Source organism: Dreissena polymorpha, chromosome 12 (genome assembly GCF_020536995.1).
Source record: "Dreissena polymorpha isolate Duluth1 chromosome 12, UMN_Dpol_1.0, whole genome shotgun sequence".
NCBI classification, from domain to species: Eukaryota; Metazoa; Mollusca; class Bivalvia; order Myida; family Dreissenidae; genus Dreissena; species Dreissena polymorpha.
The window spans coordinates 22,307,484-22,321,749 of record NC_068366.1 but is presented as its reverse complement, the minus strand read 5'-3'; the positions used below and the strand labels follow the sequence as shown (position 1 = coordinate 22,321,749).

The 14,266-nt window shown below is 42.1% G+C and overlaps 1 pseudogene; it reads left to right on the top strand.

The window, feature by feature from the left end:
- The window catches only part of LOC127852434 (probable ubiquitin carboxyl-terminal hydrolase FAF-X), a 121,425-nt pseudogene that overhangs the window by 37,185 nt on the left and 69,974 nt on the right, over positions 1 to 14,266 (top strand).

Genomic DNA, 14,266 nt, shown 5'->3' with positions numbered 1-14,266 from the left:
TGAAAATTATCAGGTAAACATTCCTGCAGAGAAAAATCAGGGAATTTCAAAATGTTGCAAACAAAACAGTGAATTATCAGGGAATTATACAAAAAATGGATCACTGGTATTTTCTTTTCATGACATTCAACAGATGTAAATCTTCAAACATCTCCGTTATTGGTGCAAGCTTGAACATTTATATTTGCCTTTAAAATGTTCTGGTTCATCTGTAAATGTAACAAGTAACAATAAACAACAAATTTTGTGGCCGCTATGAAGATGCTTTCCATTTAAGTTTTAATAGCTTAATTACGTTACCTGATATCATATGCTATTAACTCCGAAAGGATCGTAATTCATCCGGAATTTTCTGTCCGAGGAATCCCACACTTTTCATAAACCCGTCAGGAAGGTCAGAACGGTCACATAGTGCCGTGTAGCCGTAAAACCAAAACGGGACATTACCCAGAATTCACTCTTATTCCGGATGCGATATACAAAGGCCGACATTTTTGTTATTGACTTAATTGTTGCTTCTGTTCCGCTGGATTCTTCTGTTTAACAGAATAGAGAAGTTTTTGTATTGCGTTAAAACATTCTCCGTATATATATCCGTGTATTTCTGTATTGTTTTGTGTATTTGTTTGTTTGTTTAAGGCAAAGTATGCCTCAAACACGTGGCTCATGTGGACACATAAGGGCAGCATGGGACAACCATGGTAGCTGCCTATCGTGTGCAGGATGTACCCAGGATAACTGCTGTCCTTTCTGTGAGCATTGGTCTGCAGATACCTGGGCCATCAAGCACCGACCCTTCAAGAGTCGTGGACGCAACAAGAATAGTTCAGATCAAAGTAGGGAAAGTTCCGTGTGTCGGGACCTTTCACCACACGATCTTGACCATATGCCACCAGTAGCTGCCAGGCATCGGTCCTTACCCCGAGACGACACCGGACAAAATTTGCCAGGTCCGTTCATCGGGAATGACCAGTTGACCGGTCCGGAGACTTCACCGGTCACCGGTCAACATTGACCGGTCCGGTCACTGACCGGTCATCCTATGACCGGTCACCGGTCACTGACCGGTCCGGTCACTGACCGGTCCGGTCACCGGTCATGCTATGACCGGTCTGGTCAACGGGTCACCGGTCATTGACCGGTCCGGTCACCGGTCATGCTATGACCGGTCTGGTCACCGGTCAACTGGTCACTGGTCACCGGTCATTGACCGGTCCGGTCATCGGTCATGTAATGACCGATCCGGTCACCGGGTACCGGTCTGTGCCACAGACCGTTCCAGTCACCGTAGATGTTGACACTACCTTGTCAGTACTCCACAAAGGTAGACGCAGCCGCGTTTCTACTGTGAGTCACAGACGTAAACGTGTAGTGTCTAATGTTTCCGGCTACTCCTCCACCTCGGGCTCGTCGTCGTATGACTCATCGTCTACTTCAAATAGCCCTCATCATTATCGGAGGGGACGTCGTTCACGTTCACCGAGTGTTTTTCGGCGTAGATTGCCTCATAAAGAGCGATCACCCCAGCGCTCGGGGAGACGTTCGATCAGGAAACATCATTCCCAGCGCCCCCCAACAGTGTCTCGGCATCGCAGGGATAAGGGACATAGACCTTTTCTCTATTAGGCGCTCTCGGACTCCTAGGTCCCCTAGTCGATCCTTCTCTGAGGAATCTATTGACACCCTTTCACGTGTGTCGGCCTCTATTTTGGCCTCAACACACACTTCAGCCGTTCCTACAACCACTGAGCATAATTTGTATTCATACACTAGTTTGCATACATATCAGGCTCAAGGTACAGGGGTTAATCTAACCACTTCGGCTGCGTTTTCAGCCCCACGGGTGTCTGCCACATTGCATAGAAGTATACCCCGGGCTGCCGCTACACCATCAAATCCCAATACTTTGTGGATCCAACAGTCGCCGGGAATCTTTGTCCCTTTTTCGACTGATCCTTAACCAGCGACCTCTGGTATTCAAAGTGAGTCTGCTGACTTGATCTCTGAGAGACCTAACTCACTAGCTATATGTTTGATGGTGCCGGAAAACGATTCTCTCATGATAGAAGCGAATGAATCTATTATTCCTACTTCTATATCCACCGGTTTCAATCAATCCAATGCTCCCTCAGACGGTTCGATTGAGGCGGGTTTGGAGTCTAATGAGGCCGAACTTTATTATTTGGCCTCCATCAATCAGGTATACAAACTAATGTTCAATACCTTAGATGAGGACTTCTGCCCCCGCCCTTCCTTGTCTCTCACAGGATCTGCGGTTACCGTAACAGAACAGGTAGCACGCAGACGAGACCCCGGCAGGATAAGTAAGGCTACTTCCATAGTGGATCTACGCCTTCCTATTGGCTCTTCCACAATGGCTGTTTTCCAGACACTTGGACCATGCAATAAGCCTTCGCCATCTCCATGGAAAGCCCCTAAGGAGCTGACGGAGCCTAAACAGATGGACGGCGGGAAAAGTTATAAGGCCCCGGTACCTGACCCTGCTACCGGTTTGGACCTTTCCAAACTTCCGGTTCCTGATGCTGACATTAGTAAGCTGTCACTTACAATGCCTTCATCATCTACCAATACAGCAGTCCCTCTTTCCCTGTTGGAAAATTGGGAGCTTAGAGAACGCCGTTCCATAGGTCTGGCTAACCAGCTAGATCTCATGGCAGCCACAGCCTTAGACTTGGTTTGGGAGCTCTCTGATTCAATCCCTGAGGAGCTCCGGGCCTTGTTGATACATCTTTCACGTACTACGCAGTGTTTATCTCACAATGCTGCGTCGTCTATGTCTGAGATGTTAAGGCTTCGGAGAGACCTCATCCTCTCTTCCTTGCCCAATAATTTCCTTTTGGAAACAGGCGTAAACTCCCTTCGAACTGCTCCACTAACAGCAGAGTCTCTTTTCGGAGGGGGGATACAGTCGGCACTTACTGCTGATCGTGAAGATCAGATACATGCCTCCTTAGCTAGGAGCAACTCTGGCCAGCGCCCTGTGGTTTTTAAGCGCCCTGCTTCTAAGCCCCCAGGAGCCCCACCGGCCAAGAACGCTTAAAGGGACAGTTTTCCTACTAAGCGTCCGTCCGCTCCACGTATGCCCACAAATAGGCCTCCTTTTCAGAACAGAACAACTTCCTATCGGAAGCCTTCTGTAAACCAAAATTGGAGTAAGGGCAAATCCAATGCGGACAAGAAGTCATTTAATCCTTCTTCCGGCAAGGGTGGACCGCCTAAAGGTCAGCCCTAGGTCATACCCCTTTCTACCGCCACAACCTCTGATGCCGGAGGTACCAGTCGGGGCCAGACTTATGCACTTCGCAAATCGATGGCTCCAAATAACTTCGGACACGTGGGTTCATTCTCTTGTCACACAAGGCCTCACTTTTCAATTAAAAAAAAGGCACCCACTCTCTCGCGTCCAAATAGATCTGGTATCTCCGCATCCACAACTTCCAGACTCCATTCTCGGACTCCTGGAAAAACAGGCGGTAAAAAGAGTTCACGACCCTTGCTCTCCAGGATTTTACAGTCGCCTTTTCCTTGTTCTAAAGAAAAGCGGCTCCTGAAGACCAGTCATAGACTTAAAAGTGTTCAACACGTTTCTAGTCAAACCTACTTTCAAGATGGAGACTCCTGCCTTCATTCGGCGCTCCATCAAACCCATGCACTGGGGGGTTTCCTTGGAACTGGAAGATGCATACTTCCATGTTCCTATCCATCCCAACTACCGGAAGTACCTGCGCTTCTCCTTTCGAGGCCAGGTCTACCAGTTTCGGGCAATGCCCTTTGGATTGGCCACAGCTCCACGAGTTTTCACCAAACTCATGGCCGCAGTGAACTCACACCTCCGATTACACGGGGTTCAACTGCTTCAGTATTTCGACGATTGGCTCTTACACCAGCTCGATCGTCAACTGCTTCTGCTACACCTAGAGTTCTCTTGGAAGGAGCTCCTCTCTTTAGGACTCCTTCTCAATGTAGCCAAGTCAGACCTCATTCCCTCTCAGGATTTCATATTGGTGGGAATGAATTTTTTGACCCACATCAATCGGGTCAGGGTCTCACCGCAACGTGTATCAGACCTCCTTTTGAAGGTCAGATGGGTGCTGTCCCAATCTCATATCACAGCTCAAGATTTCCTCTCACTCAACGGTATCCTGAGCTCTGTAGCAGACTTCGTGCAGTTTGGACGTCTCTTCCTACGTCCTCTTCAGCACTTTCTCTCAGCTCGATGGAAATGGTCCCCAGACAATCTGCTAACACAGATTCCCATCCTTCCGTCCTTAGACCCCCACCTTCTATGGTGGCTAGACAAGGAAACCCTGTTGGCAGGAGTACCGCTTCTTCCCCCGCATCCGTCTTTACATCTCATAACGGATGCGAGCATGGAAGGTTGGGGCGCTTATCTGGAACCCCGCAGCCTGACATTATCAGGATGGTGGTCTCCTCAGGAATCTCTCCTGCACATAAACAATCTCGAAATGCGAGCAGTCTTTCTAGCTGTTTCTCAATTCCAATCACATCTTCGGGACTCCTGTGTGATGGTATCGACAGACAACACATCAGTCGTGGCTTATATCCAGAAACAGGGCGGTACACACTCTCACTCCCTGTATCTGGAAACAATGAAATTACTTGTTCTTTGCAAGAGCCTAAACGTCTCTCTCTCTTGTCCAAACACATACCAGGTCGTCTCAACGCCCTGGCGGACGGTTTGTCTCGCAAACACCAGTTACTTCCATCGGAGTGGACACTTCATCAGGAAATGGCCAATCAGATATTCCTCACATTCGGTTATCCACTGGTCGACCTGTTTGCGACCAGAGACAATCACAGACTTCCTCTGTATGTGAGTCCAGTGTAAGAACCAGCAGCGTGGGCGGTAGACGCGCTTTCGTTCGATTGGGATCAACTGGACGCTTACGCTTATCCCCCACCCATTCTAATTCCCCAAATCTTAGGGAAAATCAGTGTGAGCTCTTGCCGGATCCTCCTGATAGTCCCTTGGTGGCCCAGCAGATCCTGGTTCAACGACCTTCTCAGTCCCCTGTGCGAATTTCCCAGGAAACTCCCGCACAGGTCAGATCTCCTATCTCAGAGAGGCAGACTTCACTTGGATCCAGACATGTTCCACTTACACGTCTGGCCGTTATCAGGCAATACCTGCAGAAGAAATGCTTTTCTGTCAGGGCTTCAACGCTCGTTGCCTCTGCAAGGAGAAAGTCCACCAGAGCAGTCTATGATGCTCGCTAAAAACTCTTCTCTAATTGGTGTGTTCGAGGGAAAATTGATCCCCTCAATCCCTCTGCTGGACGCATAGCGGATTTTCGAATCTATCTCTTTGATGATAAGAAACTTTCTCTTAGCTCCATCAAAGGATACAGATCTGTGCTTTCGCATACCTTGGCTTTTCGTAAGTCATCACAAGTCTGTGCTGACCCAGCCATTTCGGAACTGATCCGAGCCATGGAACTTAAACGTCCTGTGTCTCGTTCTCTTACCCCCAAATGGGATTTGGCTTGTGTTCTTGGATCGCTTATTAAAGCTCCCTATGAACCCCTTAATCAGGCTTCTTTACAGTTCCTAACCTGGAAGACCGTTTTCCTTCTTACCATGGCTTCATCCAAACGTAGAAGTGAAATTCATGCTCTTTCTATCGAAGAAAGGTCCCAAGTCTTTCTAGAACTTGTGGTAATGAAGATGAAGATAGACTCCTCTGCCCTGTCAGGTCTTTGAAGTTCTATCTTAGTAGAGTTAAGTCTATTCGAGGTTCTCGCAAGAGACTCTTTATTCCCTTAAAGGGGGGGGGGCGATGTGTCAGCGGCTTCTATTTCCCGTTGGGTAGCCTCGACTATAAAAAGGGCTTACTCTTCTCTTTCTTCAAGGGATTCATCCCTTTTTAAGATTAGACCGCATGAATTACGAGCAATGTCGGCTTCGTGGGCATATATTAATCATACCCCACTCTCTGACTTGCTTCAAGCTGCTTTCTGGAGGAATCAGACCACTTTTTCATCTTTTTATCTTCGTTCTCTGGAGTGCCAACTGGACAACTTGTATTTGTTGGGCCCCCTTGTGGTTGCACAAACGGTAGTATCTTCTACGGCATAGGTATTTTACGCTTATCCTTGAATACTGTAATAATAGAGATTAGCTGAGAACCCGAGATATGGGTTTCGCTGTGATGGGGAGATTTTCGCGAACCTTCCCGCCTCAGCTGCAAAGTCAGCATATGATATCAGGTAACGTAATTAAGCTATTAAAACAATTTTTTCTAGTAAAATTCATTTTAATTAGTAATTACTTACCTGATATCGGTAAGTCCCACCTCCCACCCCGCTCTTCGTCTAATATTTCATATTTTTTATTGGAATAAGAGTGGATTCTGGGTAATGTCCCGTTTTGGTTGTACGGCTACACGGCACTATGTGACCGTTCTGACCGTTCTGACCTACCTGACGGGTTATGAAAAGTGTGGATTCCTCGGACAGATAATTCCGGATGAATTACGATCATTTCGGAGTAAATAGCATATTATATCAGGTAAGTAATTACTATTTAAAATGAATTTTACTAGAAAAATTTGTTTTAACCAATATTTTTATAACAAATTATGTGTTTTTGTTTTAAACATTTGAAAGAAACCAATATTGCCAAGCTGTGACCAGCACATGATGTTTAAACAAATCATGCCATTCGTTGCAGCTTTATCTGTTTTTCTGTCACTTGCTTGTAACATTACCCTGGTTTTAGGTGATGCAATTTATGCATGCTACTAATGTTGGAACAATAATTTTGTCCTAAGATTATATTTTGAGGAATGCAAAATATAATTTTGGACGTTGTTATAGTTTAGATAAGGTGTACATGAACATTATATGGTAGTATGGATATAACATGCTCTGAATATGCTTCTGGAGTTTACCCAACTTATTTTTTTCATAGAATATTTTTATTTTGATAATGTGAACCTAAATACTTGAGTACAAACTATTGTATGGCATGTGTTCTAATTGAGTTAGCTGGATGCTGTGAGATGATCTAAATAATGCTAACAACATTATTAAAACATGTTTATGTAATTATGCTACGAATAAAATAAAATACATTTTAGGCTGTGAGCTTCAGATGGCTGCACCTTTCAACTACAGGAGCTTGGCATCTAACAGCAACTAACATACCTACAACAAATTAGCTTTCTGAATGGTGAGAATAATAAATCTGTAAAGGTAAGAGTTGGTTTTCACAGATAAATAAGATGTGGACATCCTTCCTATTAGTCCTGCTTTTTTATGCCCCTGGATCGAAAGATTGGGGGCATATTGTTTTTGGCCTGTCTGTCTGTTTAACTGTCATTCATTCTTTCACTGTTTAAAGTTTTGCAATAACTTTTGCATTATTGAAAATAGCAACTTGATAGTTGGCATGCATGTGTATCTCATGGAGCTGCACATTTTGAGTGGTGAATGGTCAAGGTCATCCTTCAAGGTCAAAGGTCAAATATATGTGACTTCAAAGCGGGCATTGTGTTTCTGACAAACACATCTCTTGTTATTGATAATCTACCTATTTTTCCTACTTTTTCTCCAGGAAACCTCCTATTTTTTTCCTTCTTTTCTAGTGGAAACCAGTTGAAGGCTTGCTTAGTGCGTTTTACACATTCAGCATGGTCTTCCGAATTTCAAGTACTTTTCATCCGCTCTTCATTGGGGGGTATTCGTCTTGCTGTGACAAAGGTCTAGTTGGTTGATTTCTGATTGGTCAATGAAACGTTGCAAATGTCCGACATCTTGAAATGTTTTAAGTGATCAATTAGCTAACTAAAGCACTGCAATAGCATATTGTAAAGTATTATGTTAACTGAATTACATATTGATTACCTATTTGGGAAGTAACTGGTTTTCATTTTTATCAGTCAAACGATATGCATATTTAATTTTATTTGCAAAACACATACATTTTTATGCCCCCGGATCGATAGATATTTGATATTTGGCATGCATGTGTATCTCATGGAGCTGCGCATTTTAAGTGGTGAAAGGTCAAGGTCAAGGTCATCCTTCAAGGTCAAAGGTAAAAAATTTAAAACTTTAATATAGTAAAGTTTTGCAATACTTTTTGAAATATTGAACATAGCAACTTGATATTTGGCATGCATGTGTATCTCATGGAGCTGCACATTTTGAGTGGTGAAAGGTCAAGGTCAAGGTAATCCTTCAAGGTCAAAAATTTAAATATTTAATATAGTAAAGTTTTGCAATAACTTCTGAAATATTGAACATAGCAACTTGATATTTGGCATGCATGTGTATCTCATGGAGTTGCACATTTTGAGTGGTGAAATGTCAAGGTGAAGGTCATCCTTCAAGGTCAAAGGTCGAAAAATAAAAAGCGGTGCATTAGGGTGCATTGTGTTTCTGACAAACACATCTCTTGTTTTGACTAGTTTTTGGATACAGTATTTTTTGTAGATTGTTTAAATATTTTGACGTTCTGTAATTATATCTATAGAATGACGAATGCACATGCAGTTATACAGATAGTCTTGTTTAGAATATTTTGCATTGTATGCTTGTATTGACAAGAAATTGCAACTAGAAAGACCATACAAAAGTACCATTAGTTATGGTGGGTGGGGGCGGCTCTGCTTGTCCTTTATCCCCTTTGGGGACATTCGGCTCCAGACCCACGACCTTATTTTCTGGATTTCAAATTTGGGACAATTGACACCCCAAAAGTGTTTCCCAGATGCACATGCATTCCATTCCATAGGAGCGTGTGCCCCAGCTCCTAGAAGAGCTTACAGACGAGGAACTCAAGGAGTTTATGGACGAGGCCAAGAACGACGCCCTGTCCATCATCAACGCACTCAAGCAGCTGGTCAGGCGCCTGCCCAACCAGGATGAGAAAACCAAGAGTCTCGAGATCTTTAGGCTCAAAATGATTCTCAGGTGAGATAAAGGGGAATTTATATTGTGTGAAGGTCAGGCTAAAAATGATCCTCAGGTGAAATGTAGGGTTCTTGTGTGTGAGAAGGGTAGCCTAAAATGATCCTCAGGTGAAATGTAGGGTTCTTGTGTGTGTGTGAAGGGCATCCTCAAAATGATCCTCAGGTGAAATTTAGGGTTATTGTGTGTGTGAAGGGTAACCTCAAAATGATCCTCAGGTGAAATGTAGGGTTCTTGTGTGTGTGAAGGGTAGCCTCAAAATGATCCTCAGGTGAAATGTAGGGTTCTTGTGTGTGTGAAGGGTAACCTCAAAATGATCCTCAGGTGAAATGTAGGGTTCTTGTGTGTGTGAAGGGTAGCCTCAAAATGATCCTCCGGTTAAATGTAGGGTTCTTGTGTGTGTGAAGGGCATCCTCAAAATGATCCTCAGGTGAAATTTAGGGTTCTTGTGTGTGTGAAGGGTAACCTCAAAATGATCCTCTGGTGAAATGTAGGGTTCTTGTGTGTGTGAAGGGTAGCCTCAAAATGATCCTCAGGTGAAATGTAGGGTTCTTGTGTATGTGAAGGGTAACCTCAAAATGATCCGCGGGTGAAATGTAGGGTTCTTGTGTGTGTGAAAGGCATCCTCAAAATGATCCTCTGGTGAAATTTAGGGTTCTTGTGTGTGTGAAGGGTAACCTCAAAATGATCCTCAGGTGAAATGTAGGGTTCTTGTGTGTGTGAAGGGTAGCCTCAAAATGATCCTCAGGTGAAATGTAGGGTTCTTGTGTGTGTGAAGGGTAGCCTCAAAATGATCCTCAGGTGAAATGTAGGGTTCTTGTGTGTGTGAAGGGCATCCTCAAAATGATCCTCAGGTGAAATGTAAGGTTCTTGTGTGTGTGAAGGGTAGCCTAAAAATGATTCTCAGGTGAAATGTAGGGTTCTTGTGTGTGTGAAGGGTAGCCTCAAAATGATCCTCTGGTGAAATGTAGGGTTCTTGTGTGTGTGAAGGGTAGCCTCAAAATGATCCTCAGGTGAAATGTAGGGTTCTTGTGTATGTGAAGGGTAACCTCAAAATGATCCGCGGGTGAAATGTAGGGTTCTTGTGTGTGTGAAAGGCATCCTCAAAATGATCCTCTGGTGAAATTTAGGGTTCTTGTGTGTGTGAAGGGTAACCTCAAAATGATCCTCAGGTGAAATGTAGGGTTCTTGTGTGTGTGAAGGGTAGCCTCAAAATGATCCTCAGGTGAAATGTAGGGTTCTTGTGTGTGTGAAGGGTAGCCTCAAAATGATCCTCAGGTGAAATGTAGGGTTCTTGTGTGTGTGAAGGGCATCCTCAAAATGATCCTCAGGTGAAATGTAAGGTTCTTGTGTGTGTGAAGGGTAGCCTAAAAATGATTCTCAGGTGAAATGTAGGGTTCTTGTGTGTGTGAAGGGTAGCCTCAAAATGATCCTCAGGTGAAATGTAGGGTTCTTGTGTGTGTAAAGGGTAGCCTCAAAATGATCCTCAGGTGAAATGTATGGGGTTTTTATGCTCCCGGTAGGGTGGCATATAGCACTTGAACTGCCCATCAGTCCGTCTGTCTGTCTGTCTGTCTTTCCGTCCGAAAACTTTTACATTGGCCATAACTTTTTCAATATTGAAGATTGCAACTTGATATTTTGCATGCATGTTTTTCTCATGGAGCTTCACATTTTAAGTGGTGAAAGGTCAAGGTCATCCTTCAAGGTCAAAGGTCATAATAACAAATCCAAGGGCAGTAATAAACTTTAAAGGGAGATAATTTTTATTTATCCTTTGGCAGGTTCAGATCATTTTCACAAGCGAAGTAATATTTGTTAAAGGGATATAATTAAAAAAATATATAAAAATATCAAAGCGGCGCAGTAGGGGGCATTGTGTTTCTGACAAACACAACTCTTGTTTTATTGTGTGAAGGGCAGTCTCAAAATGATTCTCAGACCCCAGGTGAGCTTTAGTAGCTCTTGGTATTGTTTAAAGGCTAGGCTCAAACATAGTCTCGTCTAAAATATTTTGAATGTATACAAGGAATGCAAATTGATCCCGCGATGTTCAGTTGACCTGCGTTATTGTGTGTAGATCAGACGCATCATGGTCATGAATTGTGACGTTTTCACTTAATATTTTGTGAGTTTACATAGGGGCTAAAAATAATCGATTGGAAATCCAAGAATTTGTTCTTAGTTTTGAACCAAAAATTGATAGGTTCAATTACTTAAAACGTTTTTTGGAGGTTTTACCATAATATTAATACACATGGAAATGTAAAGGGACTGAAAAATAACAAGCTCATCATGTCAAAAAAAGCATACCAACAATTCTTAATGACACAACTGTGACAACATTATAGCTTCATTGTTATGTTTTGTTGTTTCTTCAGACTGCTGCAGATGTCCTCATTCAATTGTAAGATGGATGCCCTCAACGAGGTGAACAAGGTGATAGCCAACGTGTCCTACCACTCCAGCAATCACTCACAGTCTAAGGAGGAAGAGTGGCTCACAGCAGAGAAAATGGCCGTAAGTTTATTTAGCGATTCCTACTCTTTTGGGGAGATTTCCTCCTATTCAATGTCAAAATTATTTCACAAACATATATTAACTTTGCTATATCTATATGTAAATGAAGGGTGTAATTTAATGCTTTAAAGGGGGTAGGGCAGTTTCCTCCCCTAAGATGGTTCTTAAATCACACCCCTGGGTTTATAACCTTAACAATGACCGTAAGATTTGAGATTTAACAACTGTTGTAGATGTACCATGTTCCACTTGGTTAGATTTTTATTGAAGGACTTAAGGAATAAAAAGCAAGAAAATGGCCATATGTTTTTAGGACAAACCATGTAAGGAAAATAGGTTTAATAACCAAGAAAATGGCTGTAAGTTGTGTAATAGTCAGTTTGAGACAAGTGACATGCTTTTTTATATAAAGAGAATATTATGTGCGTTTTGGATAAAGATCAAGTTTATCATGCGAGGCTGAGAACCCATGTATAGTGAGGCTTGCCGAGCGCTAACATGGTTCGAGCCGAGCATGATAAACTTGATCTTTATCCAAAACTCACATAATATTATATTTATCCTATTATTTCCTCCCTATTTTCCATTATGAATTGACACATATCGCACTTTTTGACGATTTAGTTTTTTTCGTAGTTGACAAAAACAGATTCGCCAATTTTCGGAAAAACCCAAATCTGTTCTTAAAATAGCGATAGTATAAAGCTCATGTTTATACGATCGTTGTTATACTATCAATTTTCATCTGGTAATAGGATAACAAATGGGGATGATATTAAAGAAAATGGCTGTAATGTTCAGTGATGCGATTGTTTTATTGTTTTTGATATGAAACAGCTGTGACAATAGCTGTAAATTGTGCTTGATTTGGTTTTCTCCTAATTACAATGTGGTTCTAGCCTTCTTGTCACTATCCCCCAGAATTGATATGATAGAACCAAAATCATCTTCGTACAAAAACAACATGTTATAACTTACATCATGAATCTTCTTTAATAGCTGTTTCCTCATTCAAATGTTTGTGAACAAGCTGCCCTCTTTTATCATTCATCATTGTCATTCTACCTCTTGCTCTCTGTAACCTTGGCCCGTATTCACCACACAAGTCTCACACTTAAGTCTAGGAATATAGAATATTATTATTATTGATATATTCAAAAGTTGCTTTAATTTTGAGAACAATTTGGCGTAGTACTGCTTTTTTTAGTCAAATATGGCATTAACCACCTCTAATGACATGTTTGTTAATAATCATATTTTGTAGCGCCTTTGGTAGACTGTACATAATCAAAGTCAATAGTGTTTTTTCTTGAATTAAAGTCTTTTTTATTCTTAAGTCTAAAAATTGAGTTGATGAATACAAGCATCAAAATTTACATATGCACTATATAATTAGGTTTTATTTTTTAGCTCATCTATTTTTTGAAAGAAAATTATGAGCTATTGTCATCATCTGAGCGTAGGCGTCGGCGTTGGTTAAGTTTTGTGTTTAGGTCCTTTTTTTCCATAAAGTATGAAAGCTATAAGCGTTTGCATTCAAACTTGGTATACTTACTTACTATCATGAGGGGAATGGGCAGGCAAAGTTAGATAACTCTGGCTGGCATTTTGACAGGATTATGTGCCCTTTTAGCTCACCTGATTGCTCAGGTGAGCTTTTCTGATCGGTATTTGTCCGTTGTCCACATTTGTTTGTAAACACTCTAGAGGCCACATTTCTTGTCCGATCTTCATGAAACTTGGTCAGAAGCTTTGTCCCAATGATATCTCAGTCATGTTCGAAACTGGGTCATGCCGGGTCAAAAACTAGGTAACTAGGTAAAAAAAAGAAAAACCTTGTAAACACTGAATAAGTCACATTTCATGCCAAATCTTTATGTTACTTTGTCAAAATGTTTGTCTTAATGATATGTTGGTTGAGTTCAAAATTGGTTCCGGTCTGTTGAAAAACATGGCCGCCAGTGGGCGGGGTGGTTTTCCTTATTTGGCTATAGAGAAACCTTGTAAACACTCTAGAGGCCACATTTCATGTCCGATCTTCATGAAACTTGGTTAAAAGCTTTGTCCCAATGATACCTTGGTCGAGTTCGAATCTGGGTCATGCCGGGTCGAAAACTAGGTCACTCGGTAAAAAAACCTCAAAAACCCTGTAAACACTGTAGAAGTCACATTTCATGCCCAATCTTCATGTTACTTTGTCAGAATGTTTGTGTTAATAATATGTTAGTTGAGTTCAAAAGTGGTTCCGGTCCGTTGAATAAATGGCCGCCAGTGGGCGGGGCACTTTTTTCTTATTTGGCTATAGAGAAACCTTGTAAACACTCAAGAGGCCACAGTTCTTGTCCGATCTTCATGAAACTTGGTCAGAAGATTTGTCCCAATGATACCTCCATCAAGTTTGAAACTGGGTCATGCTCGGTCAAAAACTAGGTCACTAGGTAAAAAAAAAAGAAAAAATCTTGTAAACACTGTAGAAGTCACATTTCATGTTCAATCTTCATGTAACTTTGTCAAAATAGTTGTCTAAATGATATGTTGGTTGAGTTCAAAAGTGGTTCCAGTTTGTTGAAAAACATGGCCGCCAGTGGGCGTTGCAGTTTTCCTTATTTGGCTATAGAGAAACCTTGTAAACGCTCTAGAAGTCACAATTGTTGCCCAATCATCATGAAAGTTGGTCAAAACAGTGTTTTATTGATATCTTGGACGAGTTCGAAAGTGGTCAAGATTGGTGAAAAAACATGGCTGCCAGGGGGCGGGGCATTTTTCTCTCTATGTATATAGTGAAAACATGT